Here is a 16181-nt window from a genome sequence, read left to right on the forward strand (position 1 = left end):
CGCAAATACAAATAACTTAATGATTAATCAAGGAAAATTATCATCTAATTATAATTTATTCTTTAAATGCATATATTATTATTAAGCATTTAAACAACTAATAAAAAAAACGAAAATCATGGAGTAAGAGCTAGAATTTGATCTTATATAGGAAAATATTCTTTATCAAGGAATATCAATGGCGTTTTTCTTCTGATGTATTTCCCTTGTCAATACAATTCATTATCGCTATGGCAAGAATCCAGAAGTAACTGAGCAGAAATACCTCTTATGCATTATATAACTATTCTCTTTACTATCAGCAATATTTGCTTCGATAAAATATTATTTCTGTTCCGTTCCAAGCTAGAGACATGCAGCGATGTTTCGCCTATCAATGCACATTAATTAGATCATGCAAAAGAATATACTCGTACTTTTGTAGTTATTTCAGATTCAAATAAATTATCTGCATATATATATGCGCTGCAAAATTTTGAAAAATTAAGCAAATGGAAACGGATTGAACTCTCGGAAAATACTGCATTTCTTGCCGGTTTTTGAAGTAAGTGAGAAGATAAGAAAATAATAAAAATGCTATAATATTTTACTTAAGTTTTACATTTTTTAAATTTGAACTACAATATGATCGCGTTTTTACTGTCTCTTTTCGTTCATAAGAAACGCCTAAGGAACAAAACGAAAAAAAGGGTTTTAATACCTATTTTTTAGTTTAGAAATTCAATAGATGGAAAAAAATTCAAGAATTTAAACGAAAAAAGGATTTTAATACCTATTTTTTAGTTTAGAAATTCAAAAGATGGAAAGAAATTCAGGAATTTAATGTTCTATTGAATTTCTCACAATTCAGTCGAAGCTACCTTATAATATGACGAATCTTTGCAGCGTTTGATTATTAAGTGAAAATATTATGCAATAACTCTGGCATATTATTAGGGGTGTTCAAATGAAAAGGCATGAAAAGCCACTATGAATGTATAAGGGTTTTTACTCTCAAGTAATCACAAGAGGCGAGAGTGCAACTATCCCACTGTTTCACAAGCCGAAGTATTTCCTCTTTCCAGAATGCCTGTTGTTGTGACAGGAGTCAATGCTCCACTGTGTCCTTCAGTTCCTCATCGACCCAAGAGCGGCCGAGCGCTAAAGTCGCTGAATCGGTCCGAGGTTCGAATACCGCGAACGGGCTGGATGCATGGGCGTATTCGTGGATTTCCTCATGTGTAACGTGTATACGAGTCAGTTTCCCTTGAAAAGTCCTCCACGAAGGCATCCCTTCCCCTAGGCAGATAACCCTAGTGTGCTTTGCCATAATTAAATAAACGAAATCAGTTCGTCATCCGAGTTGAAGCGCTTCCCTTTAAAGGACGGTTTACACTTCTCCGAGTAACCTTTGGCGACCTCTCGTCCAAGCTTCTCCGACCGAGTGAACGGACCTGTAATCTTATAGATTATTTGCACCAATCAGAGCCGGTCTGACACTTCGGTTTGTTTGCAAAATGGATACCGACGTGCAAGTTGCTGTGCTTGAAGTTTGCGAAGCAGTTTCCAACGAATTAATTTCTGTTCTAGAGTAAAAAAAGTAGAAGAAAAGGAAATTAAAATGTGAGACCCTGGTACCACGGGGAGCTCGCCGTGATGCATTAATTTAACTTTTAAATAAACGTCGGGGAGAATATATGCAAAGTTGGAAAAACTTGATCAGAATGGGTGAAGAATAATTTGAAATTTTATTGGAAATTGTAAGTTCACTTATTAAGGTAAAAATACGTTCTTTCTAGATACTTTGCCAGCAAAATTGAAACGCAGATAGCGCTTCGGTTTCAAAGGACGGTTGACTCCTAGAGTTCTCTGATTTTTTTTTTTTTCCCGAATGTCAAAATGCGCAATCAGCATGTTTATTCCAGAAGTATTTGATGCCATTTTCTGTGTGTGAGATTGAGCGAAAATTATTAATTTTTTGCTTGAACTCTCCAATACCCTCAAATTTTAGGATGTTGATAATGGCCTCATACCCCTTCTGTGCGCGATTTTTATTTCAATACTTTCGATTGATCGCTTGTAATTAAAATCTAATTTATTGTCCAAATAAAAAGGAAAGAATTTAAGCAAAATTACCAAATTTTAGATTATATTTCATTAGGTGTAATTGGCCATGAGTAAAAACTGATTTTTCAAAATTTATATTAACAAAATAAAATATTTGCTCTTTCGTTTATTCTTTTAATTGAAAACTGTATTTTATTTGGTAGTTAAATAACATATAATTCAATTATTTTTTGATTAAAGAAAATTCAGAAGTAAATATGTTTAAAATAAATATTTTGCATCCGATACCCTAATTTAATTTTCTTCTATGATGTTTTCTACAATATCAAAAATTTAAATTCATTCTCATCAGTAGTTATATCCACGTTATATTTAGGTAATTGTAAACAATAGTCGTAATATTCAGGTAGTTGAAGTATCTCACAATATTTCGCAAGATGTATATGTATTTAAAATGCCATAGTTAGATTATAGCTTCATCTCGACATTTTCGATATGACGGAAAAACAGGACGTCTCTGCGAACACTGATCGGATTTACTGCCCGGATAGATTTTCAACTGTCACAAAATCGAAACGGAATCGCTGACTCATCTCGCCTATGTTTCTGTTCGGACGTGTGTGTGTGTGTGTGTATTGAGAATACGGCAAAGCACACTAGGGCTATCTGCCTAAGGGGAGGGATGCCTTTCGTGGAGGACTTTCTAAGGGAAACTGGCTCGTATACACGTTACACATGGGGAAAACCACGAAAACACCCATGCAGCCAGCCCGTTCGCGGGATTCGAACCTCGGACCGAACTACCAGTGTTCAGCGATTTTACCGCTCGGCCGCTGGTGGGCCGTTTCTGTTCGGACGAAGTGAGCGTTTACATTGTTAAAGAAGTCGCAGAAGTCTCGGTCTGCGGGTCTCTCAGACAGGTGTAAACTGGCCTTGAGATGTCAATTCTTATCAGGTTGTTCACCTTGTAAATGAGTCTAGCCATGATTGCCGTGTTTGCTTGGTCTGGTCCCGGGTCATCACTCAAACACTCCACTCAAACACTTCGCGAAAACTGGCACTCCGCTTTCTCACTGACTTGTGGGACACACAGTCTCCCCGTATACGGCCACCATCCGGGATGAATATCGGCCGATTTAACCCCTTCCAGAGTCACAAATCTGATAACACCTCGCTGTTCCTCAATCGTCGAATGTTGCAATAAGAACGCTATGATGTCCTCATATGCGCTGTCGCATCAATTGGACGGAGCATACAACTGTCTGCTTCTCTTCTGCAGTATGTGCGGGCACCAGCGCATGGGCAAAACTACGCCGAGCATTACATTCGCATTCTCAGATATCTCACTAAATTATGCCAAAGCGGCGTATTTAAATTTCAACAGATCTATTTGTTACGACGTTTAGTACCTTTTCATTTGAACACCCCTTATATTATAAGAAAATCCAAACTCATTTTCAGAAAAATCTCTCTACCCTGTATTACGCTACACAGGCTGGGACGGAATGGGCCTAGATGGCTTCATGAATCTTAGAATTCCATGTTCCATACACCAAGTATTGGAACTTCATTTGAACTAAATAGAATCACTATGCAAGTTTAACCGTGTTCCCGTTGCTATTGTGCGTGCATTGGAAAGGAAGGGCGTTTAAATATCACGAAGATGATACGTGAAGTCAAATCTGAATGCGAACCGGTATTGGACTTAAAAATAGCCATAGCAGCTTGCGTAGTGTTATTTGACAATCCTCATGGATATGGGAATTTGTTTACAAGATCAAACCGAATTCTGAAAAGATAAAATGATTATTGTTTGATTAAGAATTGGCCATTGCCAAAATGAAATTTGATTAATGTCCAAGGAACCGAATTCCAAAGGGAATAAATACAGTTCTCTCAAAGCGGTGGACAGTTCTCCGCGACTGATTAGCGCTTTCTCGAAACTGGATGAAATTATTGCTTCCAGTTTAAATTTTGCAGGCGTAAATTTTGTTGCAAGTACCTTTATGAGATGATGCTCTTTATAAGTATCATAAATACACATTTTTGCCTGAAATATAGTATTTTGTGTTTTGATTCATAATTGTTACTTATAGAGAGGAACTCATGAAAACTTAAAAGCAAATTAATTTGAACTAAATAGAATCACTATGCAAGTTTAACCGTGTTAGCATTGTTTTTATTGTTAACTGTGAGTGAACAGCATGTATCGCATCGTTTAATTTTCTCCCCCGTTATTATAAGTACCTCTCCTTCCAATTCTCATTTCATTTCCCTGCGAGAATGCAAATTTCCAGTGCTCGCGATATTCAAATTAAGTAGGAAGAAGAAAATATTTAAAGGAAGGTTTTGGATGGGGAAATCAGAGCGTGCTCTGCCTAATTGAAGAATAAGTTTCTAATTTTGATTCGTTGGTGATTATAATTCTATGGCGGTAACGTTTGATTTAAGACAAAGGCCTTCGCCCTTCTGAGCACGAATTGGTGCCAACTTTAAACATCATTTGAGTTAATGAAGGGTTCTTGGAACCCTTGTTCTGACTTTGTAGTACTTTAAAGGACTTGGCGATAATTCACCAGCCAGTCTTCAACGTCGAGAGCATTTTATGACAGCGAAGAGAGGAAAATGCTCCGAGGTCTTATGAAAACATGGCATCTAAAATTCAAACTACATCTATTCAGTTTCAAATGCCCATGAGGAACAAGATGATTGTATGAACTCTTTTACCGTAGAAGACAGCTAATTTCAACAGCATACAGATTTAACTCATGAAAATAACATGAATTCAAAAGTGTCAGGAATGTCTTCAACAAAGAGATAGAAATGCATTCTAGAATGCAAACTCTTTTGTAGCCCCTCCCTTTATCTGCGAATGTCGTCAAAAGAGAGATAGAAACGTTAACCAGCATGATTGAATTTTAAAAAAGAGCATGGCAAACGCACAGTTATTCCTAATTAAAACAAGCTTTAATCAGAGTTTTCCTTAAGCAGCTATTTTACTGGGTAATTTAGTTAAATACCTACTAGAGATGGTGGCCAAAAACCTGGCTAGCTGCAACTGGGAGACATGCAATATAGTCACGCGATATATATATATTTGAAAAATTGTATTTTATTATCGGGCCAAAACTGTCAAAATTTTTTAATCTCTGTTGTATCTTCAGGCGTCTAACCGAGATAGTAGTTAGTGAACCGAAGGGATCATGTTCGAATTCCAGAGGAGGCATGGATGTTTGTAAATACAGTACAAAGTCCGAAATGCGGACGTCCATTATCCGGAATGATCTAAAATCCGGACCTCAAAGCCACAATTTTTTTTATTAATGATTTACGCATGCGCATTTGATTTTAGCTTCCATAACAAAACGTGTGGAGATTTTTACTTCAAAATTCCGATTCTTAATTTCACTTAGGCACTAAATAAAATACCTCGTTATGGAAAAGCAATCGTGTAAGCATAAATTTGTGAGATTAATAATTTGGCTCCGTAGCTGAGTGTCTAGTTGGCACACTTCTCGAACCTATTTTATATCCCTGACGCCAACCTAGCGAGTCATTATTTATTATATTTTGCTTTCATCCCCGCATGTTTATCAATGCATGACAACTTCACTAATAACTCGTGCTCTGATGTCTAAACTTTTTTTATATTAGTAATGGAATATATAGAGTATGACAACCTTTTATGCTAACATTAGGCTTAACGATGATTATAGATTTTTAAATACTCTAAGAAATGTTGACGAGGAAAAATTCAACAAAAATTTCTTTTCATATGCTAAAAATAGATTTTTGTTAATGAAACGCATAGGTCAAAAGAATACATTTAGTGCTATTTTAATTGAGAATAAGTGATATGTTATTCACCATACACCCAGAAGCGGCGGCAGAATATGTCGTCACCGGACGGCAGAATTTAGGGAAGACGAAATTTTTGGAATTTAGGGGAAGCGCCGAGTGGCAAAATTAAGGGATGAGAGTTTTTATGATTTAGGGAAAGCACTGGGATCCAAAGTTTAGTCACTGTGAAAATTTAGAATTTAGGAAAGCGCTTTGTAGCAGAATTTAGGACCCGTAGAGACTGCACTAGGCTGTATCGAGCGCTGGCCGCCCTAGATAAAGCCTTAAGTATATGTGGAAGTTCATTTATTTTGTACTCGGATTAGATTGAAGCACGTGCAAGAAACAAACATAGGTATAGTAAATAACTAATACAGTTCAGACTTAATTCAGTACGCAATAGGAGCAAGACATAATTTAGCGAAACAACTTGGCTTTCGTCGCCAATCGTGTGATACACAGCCAATAATGTATAACGGACGCTATTAAGCTAGGCTAAAATTATATTTACTGATTCTAAGGCATTTCAATTAATGTAGCAGACTGCGCTGCTCCCTGATCTGCTAATTTGATCTAGCATATTAGTTTTTCAGACTGCTATTATTACGGCAATTTTATGAAAACTAAACTTGAACTTCGATTATGTCGAAAAGAGTTTCCAATTCTGGAGTTGCCATAGGATCTACAAAGCGAAACCATGTTTCGATGTCCCTTAAACAAAAAGTGAAGTTGCTGCAAAAAATGGATAAAGGCATATCCGTCTCAAAATTATGCGAGAAGTATGGCATTGGAAAGTCCACTGTATATGACACAGGCAAAAAGAAAAAGGTAATATTTGACTTTTTGTGGAAGCATCTTAAACAACTTACATTGAAAGAGATGTTTAACCTTTAACTGCTGTGAGTGGTCTGTCAGACCGCGCGACATTTTCCATTAAATGCTTCCACCTCTTAGAATAATTAATGGGTATTGCCATTCTTAGTACCTTCCTAAAACAGTTGTCCAAGGTACCAAGTTGCGTTTGGCTAGCTCTATTTCTTCTTTTATTTTTTTAAAATTCCCCCCCCCCCTCAGCGGTCTGTGGGACCGATCACAGCAGATACGATTCAAATTTCGTCCGATAAAGTTCACTTTTCGTTGTTGTTACATATTTAACTTTTTTATAAATATTCTTTAAATTGCTTCAAATGCGTGCAGGAAACATTCTATATATCTTACCCAAGACCAATTTTTATAAATGGTTCGAAATTGGTCTAATTTAGAGTTCTCTGATGAAATTTCTTATGATGAAATTATTGAGAGTGACCACGACACAAGTTCAGAAATATCTGCCGATGAAAATGAAAATCCATGTTCTCCTTCTGCAAGAGATTTTTTTATTCGAAAAAATGAATTCAAATAGTCTACTCAAGTGCCCAACAAGGCTATTCGAACTCGTAGTCACAATATTATTCTTCGTTCAAACTATACAACTGCTCGTAGAACCCGACTTTGGCCTATGCTAATATTCTTCAGAAACTCGGATATATGTACAACAAATGCATTCTTATTATTTCAATCTTATCCCATTGCCTCCGAAAAGGAAACGAAAAGATTTCATTAGCAATTCAGTTGGTGCAGTCTCATGTAAAACGGAGGATAACTTCATCATTTTTACATGAAGAACTCAAACTTGCAATAAGAAGAGTTTTCGGAATAAATGATGATGAAGGAAGCATTGTGATCGAAGACGATAAATTAGATAAAAAAAAAACGTGCTATATTTATATATTTGTTACCCCCCCGAAAAAAAAGGAAAACAGCAAAACAGCTTACAAACGTATAGAATGCAAAGAACCAGTGTGTCTACAATGCAGTAGAAAAGTATGTATAAAATGCAGCTCGAATTATAATTTTGTAATTTAAAATAAAAATTAATATTCTATATTCTTATTAAAGCATTCTTATCGCAAATTTTAATGTAAAATAAAAACGTTGAATTTTAAAATTTACTTCTTCCATCCAGATACGTAAGCGAAGGAATTATTATCATAGTATATATTTTATTCTAATGAACTGATTTAAGTATGAAAATTGCTTTATATCTTCATGAAAAAGTTAAATATAGAAAATTAAATAACATTTATTCAAATAAGAAAAGTAAAACAATATCTTATTTTGTTTTAGCAGAAGCAGTCTGGGAGACCGCTCACAGTAGTTACGCGACAATTTAAAGTCCTTGCCGCGTCTGGTGTTACTGTTAGACAGCTGACATAAGCCACAACAACAACACTTTACCTTCATATACGAGTAACTTGTAATTACAATTGGATTAAGCAATTCTTTTCATAGTAGCATTAGCCCACCAGCGGCCGAGCGGTAAAGTCGCTGAACACTGGTAGTTCGGTCCGAGGTTCGAATTCCATAAACGGGCTGGCTACACGGGCGTTTTCATGGTTTTCCTCCTGTGTAACGTGTATACGAGCCAGTTTCCCTTAGAAAGCCCTTCACGAAGACATCCCTCAGGCAGGTAGGCCTAGTGTGATTTGCCTTAATTAAATAAACCAAACCAAACCAATCATAGAAGCATTACATTTTCGAAAATATTTCGCGTTTTTGTAGTGGAATTTGTTACGAAACAGAAACGAGTTGTGATATATTGCGAAAAATTAGAACTTGAGTTTTCGAGAAATGAAAAATCAAAGTGAAATGTAAATTAATTCTTATTAGAGTCGTTTAACAAGGAAAATCATAAAATCAAGTTATTCTCCAATCTGAATTCTGAAGTAAAACTATCAGTACTATTCACGTTTATAAAATAATAATAATAATAATAATAATAAACCGGAAAATAATTCAAGTGAAATCCTATAAAATTCCACTCTTGCTTTCCTCAGTGCTGATGGGTGCAAAAATAAATCTTTTCTCTCTTGAGTAAAAATGGCTGCAATAAGGGGGAAGGAGGAAATGATTTGTAATATTCATTTAAGAGTTAACATTTTTTGTTTTGAGCAACGGATATTAAAGAAATATCCTGAGATTAATATTTTCCAATGCCTTTAAAAACTAACACTTTTTCGAAAATCTTTGACTTGAATGCTTCTATTTTGTGTCATTTTTAATTTAAGGGGCTCAACAAACAGAAAGTTTTAGGTTTTTTACTTTCAGCATTAAAAAAATTACCATTTTTTTCCGTTATGCTTGAAAGCAAAAAGACAATTTCTTTGCACAAATGCTTCTTGTTTTTTACACGATGTTGGGCTTAACGTATTTCATACTACGCAAAAATGAGACGTGTTTAAAATAACTTACTACCGTAAAGACGTAAACTAGCATTAAGAAGAACAAAAAATACAAATATGCTGCAGATTAAAAAGCCCTTTCGATGGCTAGGATATTAAACCTTCCTTCCAATATTGCCCCAGATGAAATAAATGTCATCCAAACAAAATATTTGGAATTCCATTTATGCAATACTTTTTTAGTATCTAAATAAAAACGAATTAAAAAAAAAGAAAAACTCACAGAAAAGAAATGCAACTGCTTGATTTCAAGTTTCCCTACATTTTGTATACTTTAAGAACAATTGAAGAAGTATGTGATAAAATCTTAAGAACTAAATAATTAAAAAATTAGAAAAAGCACAGATACATTTATCTATAAACATACAAGCTGAATTCCTTGAATTATATGTCAATTACATGAACATTTTCGTTACGTATATGTTGTATGTATACATATATATGAGCAAACTGAAAACTAAATTAAAAATAAAATGTTTTATGTAATAGGGGGATCGAAAAGTAATGTCGCTTTCTTATATTAAATTCACACGAATAAGTTTTTAACACGTTTTTATTTTTAATCAGTAATGTAAGCACTCTTGTTATCAACAACCTTTGCCATCTAGTGTGCAGATTTTCAATCTCCGGACCGATATAAATCAATCGGTTTTTGAGTAAAATATTTCAGGATAGAATTTTGGACATCATTCAAATTTTCAAATTTTTTGGCACTAAGAAAATGTTGTAGGGATCGGAATAAATGGAAATCCGAGTGTACGATATCGGGCGAGTATGGTGGATGATGCAGCACCTCCCGTCCCAATTCATTCATTTTTTCCAGTGTATGTCTTGCGCAGTGCGGTTTTGCATTGTCGTGTTGCAGAACGATGCCTTTTCTATTGACAATCGCCGGATATTTCTCGATTAAAGAGTGGTTCACTCGATCCAATTTTTCACAATAGAGATCTGCATTAACAGTTTGTCCAGGTTTCAGCAATTCAAAATGAACAATCCGCGAATACTTCACCAAACACACAAAAGCGCCTTTTGGGGATGTAAACCCTTTGTAACCCCTATTAAAACCGCCTTTTGCATTTTGTATTATCATATAGAACCCATTTTTCGTCTCCAGTAATCAAATGATCAAAAAACGTTTCTGTATGGTGCCGTTGAAGCGATACGTTGCATGTGATGGATCGGTTGGCTTTGTTCTCTTCGGACAAATTATGGGGGGACTCAAACACCTGCTTTGCTTATTTTCCATTCTGCTTTAAATGTTCTTGGATGGTCGACCAAGGTTGGTTAAGAGTGTTTGACATGAATTTGCTTCCACTTCTGCCCTTAGCATGTTGTTGTCGACATGCGCAGAAACGACATTACTTTCCGGTCCCCCTGTTATTTTCTCCCTCCTTCCAACATGTCTTAGTGATGTAACGGTTGCACATTCTGCGCGTATTTCAAAATTCCAGGTTCTATTCCCGACGACGGAATTGCACATCTTTCATATCATCTGCTTCAAAATAACGTAATGGCTCTACAAGTAGTGCCTGAACTATGAGCTGGAGGATGATAATTCGCCATCGCCAGGATTTGACGATTGAGTCCCCTTATCTTGAGTAGCCTTTTAAAAAAGGGAGTATATAAAGTATTTTCTTCCTCATTTCCTTGTGCCTTCGTAGTGTAATTTGAAGCATACTCGGAGAGTATTCGAGAGGTCCAGGGTTCAAGTTCTGACGAGGACACTTTTTCAAGTTCCTGTTTCAAAAACAAAATCTAATGACTCTACATTCGTTGTTTTAATGCCTAATACATACTTAGGTTTCTTGAAATTGATGCAGCAGTTTCATTTTCTCGGTTTGATTACATTTGTTTGGTTATTAATCATTCAACTTCTGTGCATTTGATGTATTTTATGACTTTGATTGATTCTTTTACGCGGATAGAAAATGAAATTCCAATTAGAAGTTGTGCTAGATAAACGCAATTTGGAAGCATGTTTGCCCACCCGAAAGATGATATCTATTCAGATTTTGCACTGGATGGATAAGTGTCGCGCTAGTAGCGCCAATATGAACGTGAAAATTAACAATAACCTTTTGTTATTTATTATTTTAATTAATTTTATTTTACATTACAATTTAATTTTACATTAATGTTTACAATTTTTTTTTCTTTGAAAAAACACCAGCCGTATCTTACGGATCCAGTTCTCGCACTCCTGTAACTCAATTGTGTGTGCGTGCTCCTACGTTAAACGGAGCTCGAAACCCTGCAGGTTGAACAACAATCGTTTATAATATGGCATTGCGCAGAATAATAGTCTAAACCACGTTACCTGTAGAACAGTCTCATTCAACACGTTCGACTGTGGTGTTCGAGTTCTTGGAGTAGCGTCTAGCCCTAGCCCTGGTTTATACTTCACGCATGCGGAATGACAAGCTTCCTTGGCGTAATTGGCTGGCGTCCGTTATACAGAACTGGCGATGTATTATGAGATTGGCAACTAAACACATGTTGTTATTCCACGAAATTTTGTCACGTTGCAGAAGTTAAGCCTGAATAAGAAGCTTGGAGCGTTGAAGAAGTCAAGCTGTTACTGATTTCTTATGTTTAGCGTGATTAGTATGAAAGGCTATTTTGTATGTCTGTATTTTCGATTACATTTTGGATTACCACTAAGGTAAGATAATGTAACCAAGAATAAGAAAATAAAGGACCAAACTGTGTTATTTTGCTGAATGCCTGTTGAAAGGTAAACTTTTAGGATGACAGTAAATATGAAATAAAAAAACAAATTTGTAAAATGAGGTTAAATTAATTGATTATGTTAAGCTCTCAAGAATTATTTGCCTATGATGAGACATGCCTTTGTGGAAAACACAAATCTGAAAAGAAATTTTATGAAAACCGTAAATATAAAATGAAGTATCAAACAAAAGTACATTGGGAAATAAATGTAAAATGCGATTAAGTTAATTGATTATTGCACGTTACAAAAACCTACAACATTATTTTAAGCAGTTCATAAACATCAACACAAGTGAGAAAAGAATAAAGTCTATTTCTCCATATTCTTTCTCAAATCCGAAGTAAATAAATTCTCGTATATTTGGGCACAAAGCTCACCCCATGCGCTTTTCCAAGTCTCCGGTAAATAATTCCTCGCATAATTGGGAACAAAGTTAAAAAAGTTTACACATTCTGCAGTATTTCACGTACGCGTCGCTGAAATCTGAATTGTGAATCCATCGCCATGCTAAACATACATAGATGTTCTTTGGCCAGGCGACGAATGTTATCATGCAGAAAATATGCCTGTTGCGCATGCGTGAAGCATAAACCATGCTACTGATTCTTGGCAGTTGTAACTATGTGTTGCTTTTTGTTAACATTTGAAGAGCTATGAAAGACCTAGCTTACGGATTTGACCTTATCAAACAAAAAAAGATATAAGTTTGCTATAGAGGCGGTTTGTTCTTCCCTCATGAAGTGCAAGTAGAGTGGACAAATAAAGCTTAAATATAGGGCCAGATTTAGAGATTCAAAGGCTTAGTATTCGGATTTCTTATTCTAAGGCTTTTGTATCATTGGTATTCTGCGACATCCTAAGCGCCATGAAATAGTTCTTCAGTACTTCATTTTCATGAGAATAGAAGGTTTTTAGCCTTCTTTAAATAATGGAACTGAGCCTTTTCCACGGTATGAAAAAAATGCAAAAGAAAGCAAATCTTTTGTGTTTTCCAGTAGCTAATTTCGCAAAAAGAATGCCAGTCTCGAACTGAGAATGGTGCCTTCAGAAGTATGGTTGATCCTTACTTCTTCGTTTAGGTCCTTAGACTTGATGATAAATAAATGATTTGGAAGAGGAGTTACGATGGTTAAAGAATTAATTTTCAGTTTTATCTCATACTAAAAACAGTTTGAATCATTGGTTTTAAATCTTGATAAATCCACTGCCTGTTGTTAGCGATCTCAGGTTTAAATATTTTACTGCAAATTTTTAGTTGGACTATTCTTACGACAGCAAAATTAGTTATAGTAGTTTTATGGAATTGATCTTTTGGTGGATGACTTTACAAGAAACACCGGCCTCTGTTTATAATGCATCTCAGCATATTTATAGAAAGTTTCATCCAGCCAGGTCAGATGGCTAAGCTTTATTAATCATAACTTCGTTCTTTGGGTTCTGCTTATCTTTTCAGCAAATTTTGATTATAGTGTTTCCCTCACAACTTCCTTTGAAAAGTGTTCTGTGTGGTAGTCAGCAGGACAGTCATGAAGAATTAGTCACTGCTATTTTCATTTATATTGTGGCGTATCTGTGGTGGTCGATACATACAGTATGTGTAAAGTATGGGAGAAGGGCATGAATGGGGTTTCTTGTATTTTAAGGTAATAAAATTAGATATCATTTGCATACTTTACTTCGAAATTATACAGCCTTTCACAGAAATATGAAACCTGTATTTTCAAATTACTAAAAGCAATCCTTTTTTCATATTATTCAGCTATATGTTTCGTTCTAAATCTTTAGCAAAACATTTAGACCTTTAAATTTTTTTTTTCAATCTTATAGTGAGATCTATTTTCGAAATTTGTTTTTCCATAAATAAGAATTTCACTTTCGCATGTGGGAAAATTAACTGGAAACCGTAAATAGAAAATAGCAACTGTAGGTAAATCTTGACAAGACTTCGCAAATGGAATTAAAAATACCTAGCGTAGTTAAGCACATTTGTATTTCAATTTTACACACCACGTTCTTAAAAATTTTTATATATTATCAAGTTATGCTTTCGTATCCTATGACAAAATCATTACTGACTAACATAATATTGCATGAAATGGTATTTTAAATTTTAAAATTAATTAAACAAGTATTTCTCAAAAAGCCTGCCCTTTCTGCCAACAAACTGCATTTTGTGTGAGACAGAGTAAGATATTTCTACTTTGTTTAACAAAATGGCTTTGAATGCTGAAAACTGCCAGTCATTGAATTCCAGATTTCGTGTAACGTAGATACGAACCAATTTTCTTTAGAAAGTCCTTCACGAAGACATCCCTCTCCATAGGCCGATAGCTCTAGTATGCTTTGCCGTAATCTCAATAAATCAAACCAAACAAATATATCTTACAAAAAGAACTTCTTCATGGGCAAAAGTATAGTACTCACACAATTATTAGTCCAGTGTTTCTTACTAAAGGTTGCAGTCCTTCGTAAGAAACATGCATGCCTAAAACTTTTATTGTCAATATAATAGTTAAAAATCTTGAGAACAATTTACTAAAATTACTAAAGTTTACTTACTTTTAGAAATGTATTGGAAAGTTGTGTTATTCGAATCATGCGTTGGTCAATGAAACGTACAACTGACCTAAATTCGTTTTATCATGTCCGCGACCATATACCGATGACTCCAAATGGCTTTTCAATGGCGACGATGATTAAAGGCACGTGACCCGGAATCTTGTATGGCGCTGCTAAATGAAAACTATCTTCTGGTTCTTTATTTTTTCTTCGACTAGTATCGATTCTCTCCCACCTACAAAAAAAAAGAAAAAAAGCAGGGCTGGAAGAGGGGATGAGAAACGATCCATTTATCAAAAAATACACCCTTGAGAATTTTCAGCCGTCGCTTCTGTTGAATGAGATCAACCGGAATCAAGGTTCTTGGAAAAGAACGAGAGAGGGAAAAAATTAAAAAAATGAAGAAGCAAAGAAGAAATCATCGCCTTCCTGCTTTTTTTTTGTTTTTGTTTTTGTTTTGTTTGAAGTTTTTCTAGTGATCGCGAAAGACACTGTGATCGAGAATTTTTCTCTCTGTCATGGAGATGGCTGTTGTGAATGTTACATGAGTTGGAAAGGAATCTACTAAGTTACGGTTACGGCTATAAATAATAGACTCGTTCTTGCATTTTGGTGGCTTAATAAGGCATTTTATAGCTTTCTCACCTTAGAAGGACAATCTTAATTGCGTAAACGCTTTCAGTTGTTGCTGTTTATTAAATACAGATTCATATTCTTCTCAAAGAACGAGGTGATATGTATCTGGAAATCCATCTTGTTTTTTGTAAACTAATCTTCACATAATAATAAATATTAATTCTTAACATAATAATAAATATTAATTCTTCACATTATAATAAATATTAATTCTTCACATAATAATAAATATTAATTCTTCACATAATAATAAATATTAATTCTTCACATAATAATAAATATTAATTCTTCACATAATAATAAATATTAATTCTTCACATAATAATAAATATTAATTCTTCACATAATAATAGATATTAATTCTTCGCATAATAATAAATATTAATTCTTCGCATAATAATAAATATTAATTCTTCACATTCCAAACTTTAGTAAACATTCTTCATTTCTAATAAAAACTAATTCTTCACATTTGATTAAATATTCTGATCCTAATCTATTTTTCTTGAGGTCACAACATTTGAAGAAATTACGTTCAGCACAAAAACACAATTTTTGAATATTGCGTGTAAAGCTCTAAAATGAATTAAAAACAATAGTAATCCTAATAACAATGCCGGAAAAATAAAATCTTTTAAAATAATTACTTAGTAACATAAATTTACAGCCAGCTATGAGATATAATCCGATGAATTCAAGATCACGGGACTTATGTATAGCTAATGTAAACAAACAATGTCATTCTTCCTATTTTTCTCTGGGCGCGTATTCCAGAGGTTCGTGGTTCGATTCTCTGCGAAGACGTTGCTCATTTTTCATCTCTCCTGCTATTTAAAAATACCTAATGTCTCTACGAAGTATGGTAAGAAACTGCTTTCGGATGTTGTCTTTTAGCATCCCTAATGGCATTGGACGATCGCGGTAAACTTGCTCTTTCAAGTAACCCCACAACCAATAATACAGGGATTGAGATTTGGGGAGTTGTGAGGCCAGGCATGGCAGAAGTGACAGCTCAGCACGCGACTTCCCCAAATAATATGTGCAAAAGATATTTTACACTTGTAGCAATATGGGGTGGAGCGCCATTC

The 16181-nt window shown here is 34.8% G+C and overlaps 1 long non-coding RNA gene across 1 annotated transcript in view; it reads right to left on the bottom strand.

Moving 5' to 3' along the window:
• Positions 1-16181, bottom strand: part of LOC118183594 (uncharacterized) — a 57804-nt gene that overhangs the window by 36648 nt on the left and 4975 nt on the right. Inside the window, exon 2 of the long non-coding RNA XR_004757262.2 lies at positions 14458-14692. This is a non-coding gene — a long non-coding RNA (uncharacterized LOC118183594). The remainder of the gene's footprint in view (positions 1-14457; positions 14693-16181) is intronic.

The sequence above is a fragment of the Stegodyphus dumicola genome, chromosome 10 (genome assembly GCF_044657685.1).
Source record: "Stegodyphus dumicola isolate Sdum_Otavi_A_Nest chromosome 10, ASM4465768v1".
Lineage (NCBI taxonomy): Eukaryota > Metazoa > Arthropoda > Arachnida > Araneae > Eresidae > Stegodyphus > Stegodyphus dumicola.